This window comes from Mauremys mutica, chromosome 6, assembly GCF_020497125.1.
Source record: "Mauremys mutica isolate MM-2020 ecotype Southern chromosome 6, ASM2049712v1, whole genome shotgun sequence".
Lineage (NCBI taxonomy): Eukaryota > Metazoa > Chordata > Testudines > Geoemydidae > Mauremys > Mauremys mutica.
In genome coordinates, this window is record NC_059077.1 from 2,063,123 (window position 1) to 2,075,308 (window position 12,186).

The 12,186-nt window shown below is 42.7% G+C and overlaps 1 protein-coding gene across 6 annotated transcripts in view; it reads right to left on the minus strand.

The window, feature by feature from the left end:
* The window catches only part of UNC13B (unc-13 homolog B), a 359,613-nt gene that overhangs the window by 302,230 nt on the left and 45,197 nt on the right, over window positions 1-12,186 (minus strand). The window lies entirely within an intron of this gene.

The following is a 12,186-nucleotide window of genomic DNA, read 5'->3' on the forward strand; positions in this document are numbered from 1 at the left end:
TTAAGTCTCTTGCAAACCAGAAGCTATTAGAATTTTACTATTCCATACCATCTAATTTGTTAGTTAAAGAAGCAATCTCGAAAAAAAGTAAACCTTCTATTCTCAAACTGTGGGTGAGCGCAGAGTAGAGGTGGTTGGGACATGTTTGATTAAATTACAACAAAGAGGCCGGTGGCACTTTAAAGACTAACATTTATTTGGGCATAAGCTTTCGTGGGTAAAAAAAGCTTATGCCCAAATAAATCTGTTAGTCTTTAAGGTGCCACCAGACTCCTTGTTGTTTTTATGGATACAGACTAACACGGCGACCCCCTGATACTAGACACTTTTGATTAAATGTATCTTTGTTTCAATATGATGATGTATCTAAGCTCAAACATTTCCCTGAGACATATTCCATTCCACCAGGAAGGTTTCTGAGGTCCGTGATGGACTCTATAGTCATTTCCAGAGAATGAGGAAGAAAAAATATTTTTAAAAAAAATCTGATCTTTCACACAATTTTGTTTCACAAAAACATTCAAAAAGTTTTGGTTTTGTTCCAGTGAGGAATGAAAACAAAATTCCAAGACCTTGAAAGTAGTCATGAAATCTTGTCCATGCAGAGATGCCAGGTCACATGGTGCTGGCTCTTCCTACATGTTTTCAACCACTTCTACAGAGATCTAAAGATATTCAGTAGAAGATGCTGGACACTTGTAGACAAAACTAGGGATAGAGGGACTAACCAGCCTTGGCTCAGCTCTTCTCCCCCACTTTTGTCCTAGTTTCTTAGATGTTTCCAGCAGTCATCCTGGGCGGGGATTCAGTGAAGAATGAACCCTGATTAACTCACTTGCCTGCCTTAATAGGATTTACATATGGTGGGAATCCTTTGTTTCCTAGTTAGATCCCCACCTCCTATTAGTGGAAAATTACTAGTAGTCCAACATGGAGTCCAGTACAAGGTGACATGATCACATGACTCTGCAGTATAAAAGCAGTCATGAGTCAAAGGTTGTTTGCAGCATCACAGGAAGCTTCTCAGGATGGTGGGAGATTAGCATCTTCAAGGTCCTATTATTCTCCCTAATTGCCCATCCAGGCTGATAGCATTCTGTCTGGCGGACGTTCCCCAGGTGTAAACCCTGTGATAGACCCAGGCCAGGTGGGTACAGCAAAATAGCAGAAGGCAGATATACTGGCCATTGGATTAACAGTTTTCTGTTCCCTGACTGACCAGAGCAGGGGCTGCTCCAGGCTAATGAGAACACCTGACTCTAAGCTGTAAAGAGTCAGGTGAGGCCATTCAGTTAATGTGACCACCTGACTAATTAAGGCCCTGCTGATACTTTAAAAAGGGCTCACTCCAGTCAGGCAGGGGAGAGCCGGGGAGCCAGAGGAGAGGAAGTGCGGCTGAAGGGCTGGTTACCGAAGACACCCGCAAACGAGCCCTAAGGTAAGGGTGAAGAAGGGAGAAGCAGGAGAGCTGTGGGGAAGTGGCCCAGGGAAATGTAGCAACTCTGGCAGTGAAAGGTTGGCTGCCAACAACTGCTACCATTAGGGTCCCTGGGCTGGAACCCGGAGTAGAGGGCGGGCCCGGGTTCCCCCCAACCCACCACTACAGGAACGTCTCCTGGAAGGGGAAGTCAGGTCCCTGTCAGGACAGGAGGCTGAACAGAGACTGTGGGAGTTCTCTCCCCAACCTTCTTGCAGCCTATGATGAAAAGGGCTCAGTAGACTGTAACCCTGGCCCTAGAGAGAGAAAGGCTACGTGGAGGGTCACGGTGAGCCACTGAGGCAGCAAAAACTGCCTAGAAGCGCAGGACCTACGGGAGCAAGGGCAGAGCTCTGCCACAACCCACTTGGAATTGTTACATAGTCAATATTCCTAACTTCAGATTCAGAAATGATACATGCATACAAATAAGATAATCATATTCAGTAAATCAACCTTTCCAATGATATCTCACATGACCCATCTTGCACACAACACATCATAATATCTCTATGAAGAATATGGGGCATAGTGTCACAGGAATAAACTGTTTAATTTTTTACATGCACACACACACACTTATAAACTTGCTTGTAGCAGGCCTTAATAAAAAAAGGTTTTCAAGAGGGTCTTGAATGAAGACTGGGTGGCAATCAAGAAAGCTAGTTTAAGAAGGCTGTTCCATGAACAAGGGGCAAACATGGAAAGAAAGCACCATCATGTCATTTAAAAAAATACACTGATAGCTTCTTCAAGGAGTACGTAACATGTCTAATTCACAGAGTTTAAGAATCAAGAATAAATTACTATAACATTACTATATATCTGTGTACATTTCCTAATGCACAGACAGTCTACCCATGTTGTTTTTCCAGTGGATAAGGGCCATCTCTCACTGGCTGGGGTTTTTTATATGTTGCACTTTGAGAAACTCGCAGACTCACCGGTACTATAAAGTATGAACACCTAGAAAGGCTATCTCCAAGCTCCTGCTAGCTTTTCTAGTGCAAATGTCATAGCATTTACAAGAAAACATATCTAATAAGCTGAAAGGTAAGATGCACCGGAGTATGAAAATGGCTTGAGAACTAAAGAAGCAATTATCTTTTCTCCAGAAGAGAACACTCGTGCTGGAAGGCCATACTGACTGACCTTCAAGCAAAATATTTCTGTGAACAGACAGTAATAATGAATATTGCAGTTATGGAACCACCAGAACAGAAATACAAGTAAGGATGAGATGCTGGAGACTGACTTTAACACTGAAAAATACTTTACAAGTGTATATATTCTGAGTCGAAAGGATAGGATCTATGTAACATTCTCTCCATACAACAGGACAGGAATATTTCAACCCGAAGCTAGTCTGCTAAAGACTAGAACTGCTGAGACGTGTGTGTATATAATGTGCAATATAAAAAGTGTGGGATCATGCACATTGTTCCTCAGAGGTGGAATCTCAGATGATGTTGATGCTGTGTAATAACTGGTACAGATATACAACACGCAGGTCTAAGGATTCCAGGTGACTCCCTGAGGTGGCTGATCAACTCCTCTTTGAACCATACAGGCACTCGAGCTGTTTAACAATTTCAAGTCTAGCACAGGGCAGTGTATCCACTTCCCAGATGCTATGGGTACAAAACTCCAAATGTCAGTGGATCTTTCCTCATGGTCAGGAATAGTAAGATTCCACTGTTGTTGGCAGTGAAGCAGACTGCTCCCAACGCAGAGACTCAGAGAGGTTATTAATTATAGCAGTACACAGAGTATGCTAGTGGCTTTCTACAAAGGTGACTGACTGTACCACAGAGTGTACAGTCTCAATTTGCCAACACACTGGGGCCGCAAACACAAGTGGAGGATCCTTTTGCTCTGTTAGTAAAGGCTCCTCTGCCCTGGTTTGCAGGAATTCTATCTGATGGTAGCCAGAGAGGTAGAGGTTTTGTGCACTACACCTACTGTCAAGTATCAGAGGGGTAGCCGTGTTAGTCTGGATCTGTAAAAGCAACAAAGAATCCTGTGGCACCTTATAGACTAACAGACGTTTTGCAGCATGAGCTTTCGTGGGTGAATACCCACTTCTTCAGATGCAAGTCTTCTTGCATCTGAAGAAGTGGGTATTCACCCACGAAAGCTCATGCTGCAAAACGTCTGTTAGTCTATAAGGTGCCACAGGATTCTTTGTTGCTCTTACACCTACTGTGGTGCTCTGTCCTCCACTATTCTGAGCCACTTACTAGAGGCTCATAAGCCCACTTTGGCCTTGGCTAACAGAGCTGAATCTTAGATGAGGCAGAATAGAAGCTCATGCTTTAAACTCCAGAGGCTGTGGGTTCAATCCTTGCTGCTGAAAAGCCTGCCCAGGGGCATGGCACTACACACACACTCTGTAATAATTAAATTTTATATAGATATAGGAGGCACAGAGTTTTTCTTAATTCCCCACCAAATCCTTAAGGGCTTAGTTGAGGGGTTTCCTAAAGAGGCATTTGCATCCCAAACCACTGTCTCAGCCCAGAGCACCCTCCTGCACCCCAAACCCCTCATCCCCAGCCCCACCCCAGAGCCCACACCCCCAGCTGGAGCCCTTACCCCCCCTCACACCCCAACCCCCTGAGCCAGCCTGGTAAAAATGAACGAGTGAGGCAGGCTGGGGAGAGCAAGTGACAGGGGGGCAGGGGAGACAGAAGGAGTGAGCGGGGGGGCTCAGAGAAGGGGCGGGGCAGGATGGAGCCTAGGAGGAGGAGCGGTCAGAGTTGGGGCAAGGGTGTTCAGTTTTGTGCAAGTAGAAAGTTGGTGACCCTAGTGACAATTCGGGGAAGTAAATGATACGAAAAAATGAATTTATGATTGAACCCACCTTGTGTATTGTGTTGAGAGACAGTTTGAACTGGTCTATGTGTGGCCTGTTTGTGATGCATAACAACTTCTATTTCTCATACTATGCAAAACTAACATAGAAAGAGTCGTGCTGAGCCATGAATGGTTTTCTAAAAGATCTGCTCTAGTTCAAACAGGAATTATTTTGGGAAAGTCCTATGGCCCATGTTCTACAGGAGGTCAGACTAGATGATCACAGTGGTCCTTTCTGGCCTTCGACTCTATGAATCAACAACCAGATGGCTCCCATGTACTACTGGCTTGCTAACTACTCTTATCCACTTCACTACCCCAACAAAACAAGGGTCTGGTGCAAGTAAACCCAGTATGACTGGGGCTCATGACAGACTGCGTTCATAAGCAGGAGAGGTTCTGTGTTCAAGAGGCAATACCTCCAATAGGAAAAGAGACGAGACAGCTAATGGAAAGGAAGCCAAAAGGACTTTGCCTTCCCCCAAGGACACTGACCAAGACCCAAGGACTCTTAGGAATGGTGAAGACTGAACAAGGCAAATTGCATTCAAGTATTTTGTTGCTTCATCTTAGATTAGTAACACTCGTGCTGTCTAGGAGTAAACTGAGGGTTTGTACACACTACCACTTGTCAGTAAAGTTATGCCGCTCAGGGGTGTGAATAAGCCTCCCCCTGAGCAATGTAAGTTACACCAACTTAAGTGCCAGTGTGAACAGCTCTGTGTTGGCAGGAGAGCGTCTCATGGAGGTGGATTTCCTGCCAACAGGAGAACTCTCTCTCGTCAGCACAGAGTGTCTTCACCAGACACACTACAGCAGTGCAGCTGTGCGGTTGTAGCGCTTCTAACGTAGACTAGCCCAGAATATTATAGAAGTTCCTTTGCAAAGCCTGTGTTTCTTTCTTTGCCTGTCACATGGTCCCCAAAGACTTTAATTAGAAACAAGAAAGTCCACAAGCGTGAAGCTTTGGGGAAAGCGTACACAGGCAAACAGGGAGGTTTGGGAGTTTCAGCGCAGGTTACAGGGCCAAGGGCAGTTGATCCCTGTCCCACATCCCAAGAAGAGGTGCCAGTAAAGTCTGCATCGAGAACACTGGGCCCTGGAAGCAAGAAAAGGAAACAAGGACCCAACTCAGCCAAAACCCAGCAGACCTGAAAGTCTGGGGGATCCAAAGGTTCAATCCAATATAGCAAACTGGTAACCTTCCACTAAATGGGGACTCAACCATGACTGTAAATGCATCACCCCAGAAAAAGTAAAAATATTAGAAATTAACCCTCCCACCAAAAATCCACATTTCTTGCTTATCTGCAGAAGAGAATGGTTATTCTGTCACTTCTGAGCTCTGGGAATGCAGCATTTTGAAACTAACTAATTGTTAAATCCTACTTCATTTCAAACAGCAGCTCTCAGCAAACTTGGCAGCCCTGAGAGAGCTCTGTCATTCAGGAGCAAATGTGAAACTGTGCTGAATGATAATCCTCCTATGCTCAGCAAGGAGAAAAAAAATGAAAAACAAATGCATGAGGTGGGGCAGGGAAAGCTCAGTGGTTTGAGCATTGGCCTGATAAACCCAGGGTTGTGAGTTCAATCCTTAAGGGGGCCACTTAGGGATCTGGGGCAAAAATCAGTATTTGGTCCTGCTAGTGAAGGCAGGGGGCTGGACTCGATGACCTTTCAAGGTCCCTCCTATTATTATAAAACAAGAGCTGAAACTGTAGTCTAGAAATAGAGCTTTGAACTTCCAGGTGAGCGACCTGGGTATGACAACCACAAAGACATGCTCACCCTCCTGCTGCAGAGACCATAGTGAATTTAGTCCCTGGGAGAGGAGGCGCAGAAGTACCTTGGGTCACTCAATGACCTATTAGAGTGAAAATCCTCCAGTCCACTTCCCCTTGAAGGATACGATAATATCTATTGCAGGACTGATTGAGACAACAGATCAACTGATATCTGGACACAAAGTATATGGGAGAGGGAAGAACTAGTGGCAAGGTCTGGTTGCTGAAAAAAAATCAGTCAATGCCTCCCAAAAAGAATGAGCCAGAGTCTATCACCATCTTGGTATTATTTGAAAAGACTAGAAGACAAAGTTAACACCCTGTCAACTATCCAGATTTCAAAATGCGTGATTCCAAAGACTACTCATTTCTGACTGAAACCACTAGTACGCTACAGCTTTTACCAGCTTTAGAATATTACTGGACCCCAATGCCTAAAAGTTCCCTTCATTACAAAGAAGTGTGTGGAAAAAATGTTAAAACTGCCCCCATTCTTCTTATGCTCAAGCTGATATGCAGAGAATAATGTGGTGATAGTATTTCTGAACCACAGAGTCAGGAGGACGGTTTTGGACTGTAGCACCAGAAACCAACTGGATCAGAGATCACACTCGAAAGAACAGTCTCTTCTCCGCAATCACAGCTTCTGAAACGAACACACATTCTTATTCAGGAAAGTGTTAAATGTAACATGAAATTTCTCAATAAATTTGTGGTCTCAGGCTCACCTTTTGCATTTGCTTTGCTAAATACGGGGATAGAGATACAGAGAGAGTGAGCAGATGGCCAAAAGATTACATTCCAAGTAAATCCAGCACACGATTTACAGAGCTGGTCACTCACCATGCTGCATAACAAAATCCACATCCATTCCATGAACAAGAACAAAATATCTGAAACTAGGTTTGAGTACCAGGGGGAAAACAACGAGAAGCTACAGTTTAATTGGTGGTCTCCAACTAAATTTAACAGAAAAGCTTGCAAAAATGTTTTGCCAGGATCAGCAAGTAAGTATGCCCAGTGGTCTGTGATGGGATGTTAGATGGGGTGGGATCTGAGTTACTACAGAGAATTCTTTCCTGGGTGCTGGCTGGTGAGTCTTGCCCACATGCTCAGGGTTTAACTGATCACCATATTTGGGGTCAAGAAGGAATTTTCCTCCAGGGCAGATTGGCGGAGGCCCTGGAGGTTTTTCGCCTTCCTCTGCAGCATAGGGCACGGGTCACTTGCTGGAAGATTCTCTGCAGCTTGAGGTCTTCAAACCACAATTTGAGGACCTCAATAACTCAGACATAGGTTAGGGGTTTGTTACAGAAGTGGATGGGTGGGATTCTGTGGCCTGCATTGTGCAGGAGGTCAGACTAGATGATCATAATGGTCCCTTCTGACCTTAAAGTCTATGAGTCTATGAGCTCTATCATATAAACCTTTAGTCCTGAATTATTTCCCTCCTCCCCCCAAAAATTAAAAACACTGCTATTATATTGGGTTCTCTCAGGAAGCTCTGGCCATGTCCCTGACTGCACACAAAAGCGGCAGCACTGCAGTAGTTCAGACTTGCATTTCACTCCGTTCATAAGTTCACACAGAAGTATCAGATTTCCCTGCTCCATTATATAGCATTCTATGGGTGCACAGTGCTTTACTTGAAAAAAATTAAAGAAAAAGACAACTGCCCTGCTTATACTCCAAAATTAGACCCAGTCACCAAATATTCTGCCTGCATATAGGAAATGGCACAGGCAGGACAGTATTGAAACAAAAAAAACAAAAACAAAAAAGAATCCCTGTTGAGAATATTCTCCATAATTTTTCAAGTTTCCCTTTGTTAGAGGTCCAGGAATGTTGTCTGCCCCCTGACTCAGTAGTTCTAAACCTTTCCTAACTACTGTACCTCTTTCAGGAGTCTGATGCGTCTTATGTACCCCCCCCCAAGTTTCACCTAATTTAAAATTACTTGCTTACAAAATCAAACATACAAAAGTGTCACAGCACACTATTGAAAAATTGCTTATGTTCTCATTTTTACCATATAATAAAATAAATCAATTGGAATATAAATATTGTACTTACATTTCAGTGTATAGTACATAGAACAGTATAAAGTAATTGTATGAAATTTTAGTTTGTACTGACTTTGCTGGTGCTTTTTATGTAGCTTGTTGTAAAACTAGGCAAATCTCTAGATGAGTTGATGTACCCCCAGGCATACACATACCCCTGGGTTGAGAATCACTGCCCTGACCCACCAACACACGCTCCATCCTTACAAGTTCATTGTACTTTTCTATCTTTAAAAGAATTCCTACTCTTTCAGATCCCTCACCAGTGTCTAGGGACTGTGCCAATTATTTGTATATAACCAATGTTTCTTCCAAAATACAATATGAAAAAGAAAATAGAGAACTATCTGAGAAGCATCCAGCTTAAAATTAGAACAGACGTGTCAAGGTTATAAAAAGGTTAAGATTAAATCAACTAGTCTGGATGAAAGAACCCAAATACTAAAGACTGCAAATTCTGGCAATGATCTTCTATTACTAAGATTCTATGACAAAAATCTCAGTAGACCAACCTCTGGCAAAATGTTTAAATTCACAAAAAGGAACAACCCAGGAGTTGGTCAGAGTCTGCATTCAACCCCAACTTTCGTAAAGCAGGGGCAGTTCTAAACTGCTCCAGTCACAGAGAAAGTGGAATTTCAGCTGAATGTACATTTCAACTCCTTAGCTTCCTGCATCACACTTGAGTATGTTCCTACTATTCAGTGTAATGACATGTAGCTTCATTCAATATTTATCAATTAAACAAACTGACGTAAGTCAAGCTCTAAAAAGTTGAAGACAAACGGAAAAAGTAACAAAGATTTGGTGGCATTTTTCGTGCATTAGATGTAGCAGCGCTTGTATACTGCCATCCAAATAAGACAGAGCAAGTCAGTGTCACCTTTTTCCTCACAGCCTGTCTGGAGGGGGCAGCATCTTTTACTTTTCATGTCCATCCGCAACAGAATTATTTGTCTATTTCCTCCCTTCAAGCGTCAGTTATTTTTCATCAGTGTTTCTTACCATGAGAAAACATTTACTTAGGGATCAGACCAGATTTCTTCAACCTTTCCCAAACAAACCAAGACAGACTCAAATGGCTTCAAGCGTCATTAATTACAGCAAATCTCAAAACTGAGCCAAGCTAGGCTTTCCCTCCCCACCAAAAGCCCAGGCTCTAACCTTAACTCACCTTTTGCTACTTGATCTGCTGGATTTTCAGGCAGCAGGCCTGCCCGCTCGATTCTTCAGCAACAAGGCTGATACATCTTTGCTCCAGACCTGCCACGTGTCATGCCCTTGTGTGATGCTTATGCATTTTGCTGCCCTGACATGCCTACGCACATTTCAGATAGTGTCATTCACAAGAGACTCCACTACAGTTAATACCCTGTAACCTAATAGGTGTCCTGGGATGTGGGCGCCACGAATTCTATACCCCACCTCTTTCACAGACCCCTTAATATTTCTGTAATTCACAACTTTTATTACTGAGCAAAGCCTTATGCTCAGTGTGACAAATATGGCAGTTTCCTATTTGGCCCACGGTCCATCTACTTACTACCCCTGGTGTAAACAGTGAGATGGCAAAGTTTACAGATGATACAAATCTGACTGCAAAAAGTTACAAGGGAATCTCACAAAACTGGGTGACTGGGCAACAAAATGGCAGATGAAACTCAATGTTGATAAGTGCAAAGTAATCCCAACTACACATACGAACAGTTGGGGTCAAAATTAACTGTTACCACTCAAGAAAGATCTTGCCGTTCGTTCTCCAGAAACATCTGCTCAATGTGCAGCGGCCAATAAAAAGGATACCAGAATGTTACCCATATATTGAATACTACCATGCCGTTCTGGTCACCCCATCTCAAAAAAGATATATTAGAATTGGAAAAGGTAGAGAAGGGCAACAAAAATGATTGGGGTATGGAAGAGCTTCCAAAAGAGGAGAGATTAAAAAGACTGGAACAGCTCATCTTAGAAAAGAGATGACTGAGCGGGCATATGACAGAGGTCTATAAGATCATGACTGGTGTGGAGAAAGTGAATAGGGATGCATTATTTACCCCTTCACATAACACAGGAACCAGGGGTCACCCAATGAAATTAACAGGCAGCAGGTTTAAAACAAACATAAGAAAGTATTTCTTCACACAATGCACAGTCAACCTGCAAGACTTGTTGCCAAGGGATGTTGTGAAGGCCTTTAAAAAAGTAAAAGTTAAATCCTAGTGAGGAAAATAGAAAGGAGCATAAGCACTGGCAAATGAAGTGTAAAAATACAATTAGGAAGGCCAAAAAAAAGAATATGAGGAACAGTTAGCCAAAGACTCAAAAAATATTTGTTATTACTTTTTAAAGTACATCAGAAGCAGGAAGCCTGCTAAACAACCAGTGGGCCCTCTGGACAATCAAGATGCTAAAGGAGCACTCAAGGACAATAAGGTCATTGCAGAGAAACTAGAGGAATTCTTTGCATCAGTCTTCACGGCTGAGGATGTGAGGGAGATTCCCAAACCTGAGCCATTCTTTTTAGGTGACAAATGTGAGGAAGTGTTCCAGACTGAGGTGTCAGAGGTAGTTTTGGAACAAATTAATAAATTAAACAGCAATAAGTCACCAGGACCAGATGGTATTCACCCAAGGGTTCTGAAGGAACTCAAATGTGAAATTGCAGAACTACTAACTGTAGTCTGTAGCCTATCATTAAATCAGCTTCTGTACCAGATGACCGGAGGATAGCTAATGTGACACCAATTTTTAAAAAGGGCTCCAGATGTGATCCCGGCAATTACAGGCCTGTAAACCTGACTTCAGTAGAGGGCAAACTAGTTGAAGTTATAATAAAGAACAATATAGTCAGACATATAGATGACCATAATTTGTTGAGGAAGAGTCAACAAGGTTTTCGTAAAGGGAAATCATGCCTCACCAATCTACTAGAATTCTTTGAGGGGATCAACAAGCATGTGGACCAAGGGGATCCAGTGGATATAGGATACTTAAATTTTCAGATAGCCTTTGACAAGGTCCCTCACCAAAGGCTCTTACACAAAGTAAGCGGCAATGGGATAAGAGGGAAATTGTTCTCATGGATCTGTAACTGGTTACAAGATAGGAAACAAAGGATAGGTATAAATGGTCACTTTTCTGAATGGAGAGAGGAAAATAGTGGTGTCCCCCAGGGGCCTGTTCTGGGACCAGTCCTATTGATAAATGATCTGGAAAAAGGGGTAAACAGTGAGGTGGCAAAATTTGCAGATGATACAAAATTACTAAAGATAGTTAAAGACTGCAAAGAGCTACAAAAGGATGTCTCAAAACTGGGTGACTGGGCAACAAAATGGCAGATGAAATTTAATGTTGATAAATGCAAAGTAATGCACATTGGAAAGCATAATCCCAACTATACATATAAAATGATGGTGTCTAAATTAGCTGTTACCACTCAAGAAAGAGATCTTGGAATCATTGGGGATAGTTGTCTGAAAACATCCACTCAATGTGCAGCGGCAGTCAAAAAAGGAAACAGAATGCTGGGAATAATTAAGAAGGGGAGAAATAGTAGGACAGAAAATATCATGTTGGCAATCCATGGTACACCCCCATCTTGAATACTGTGTGCATATGTGGTCACTCCATCTCAAAAAAGATATATTGGAATTGGAAAAGGTTCAGAAAAGGACAACAAAAATTATCAGGGGTATGGAACGGCTTCTGTATGAGGAGAGATTAACAAGACTGGGACTTTTCAGCTTGGAAAAGACATGGCTAAGGGGAGATATGATTGAGGTCTATAAAATCATGACTGGTATAGATAAGAAAGTGTTTACTATTTATCATAAACACGAACTAGGGATCACCAAATGAATTTAAATAGGCAGCAGGTTTAAAACAAACAAAAGGAAGTATTTATTCACACAACGCACAGTCAACCTGTGGAACTCCTTGCCAGAGGATGTTGTGAAGGCCACGACTATAACAGGGTTCAAAAAAGAGCTAGATAAATTCATGGAGG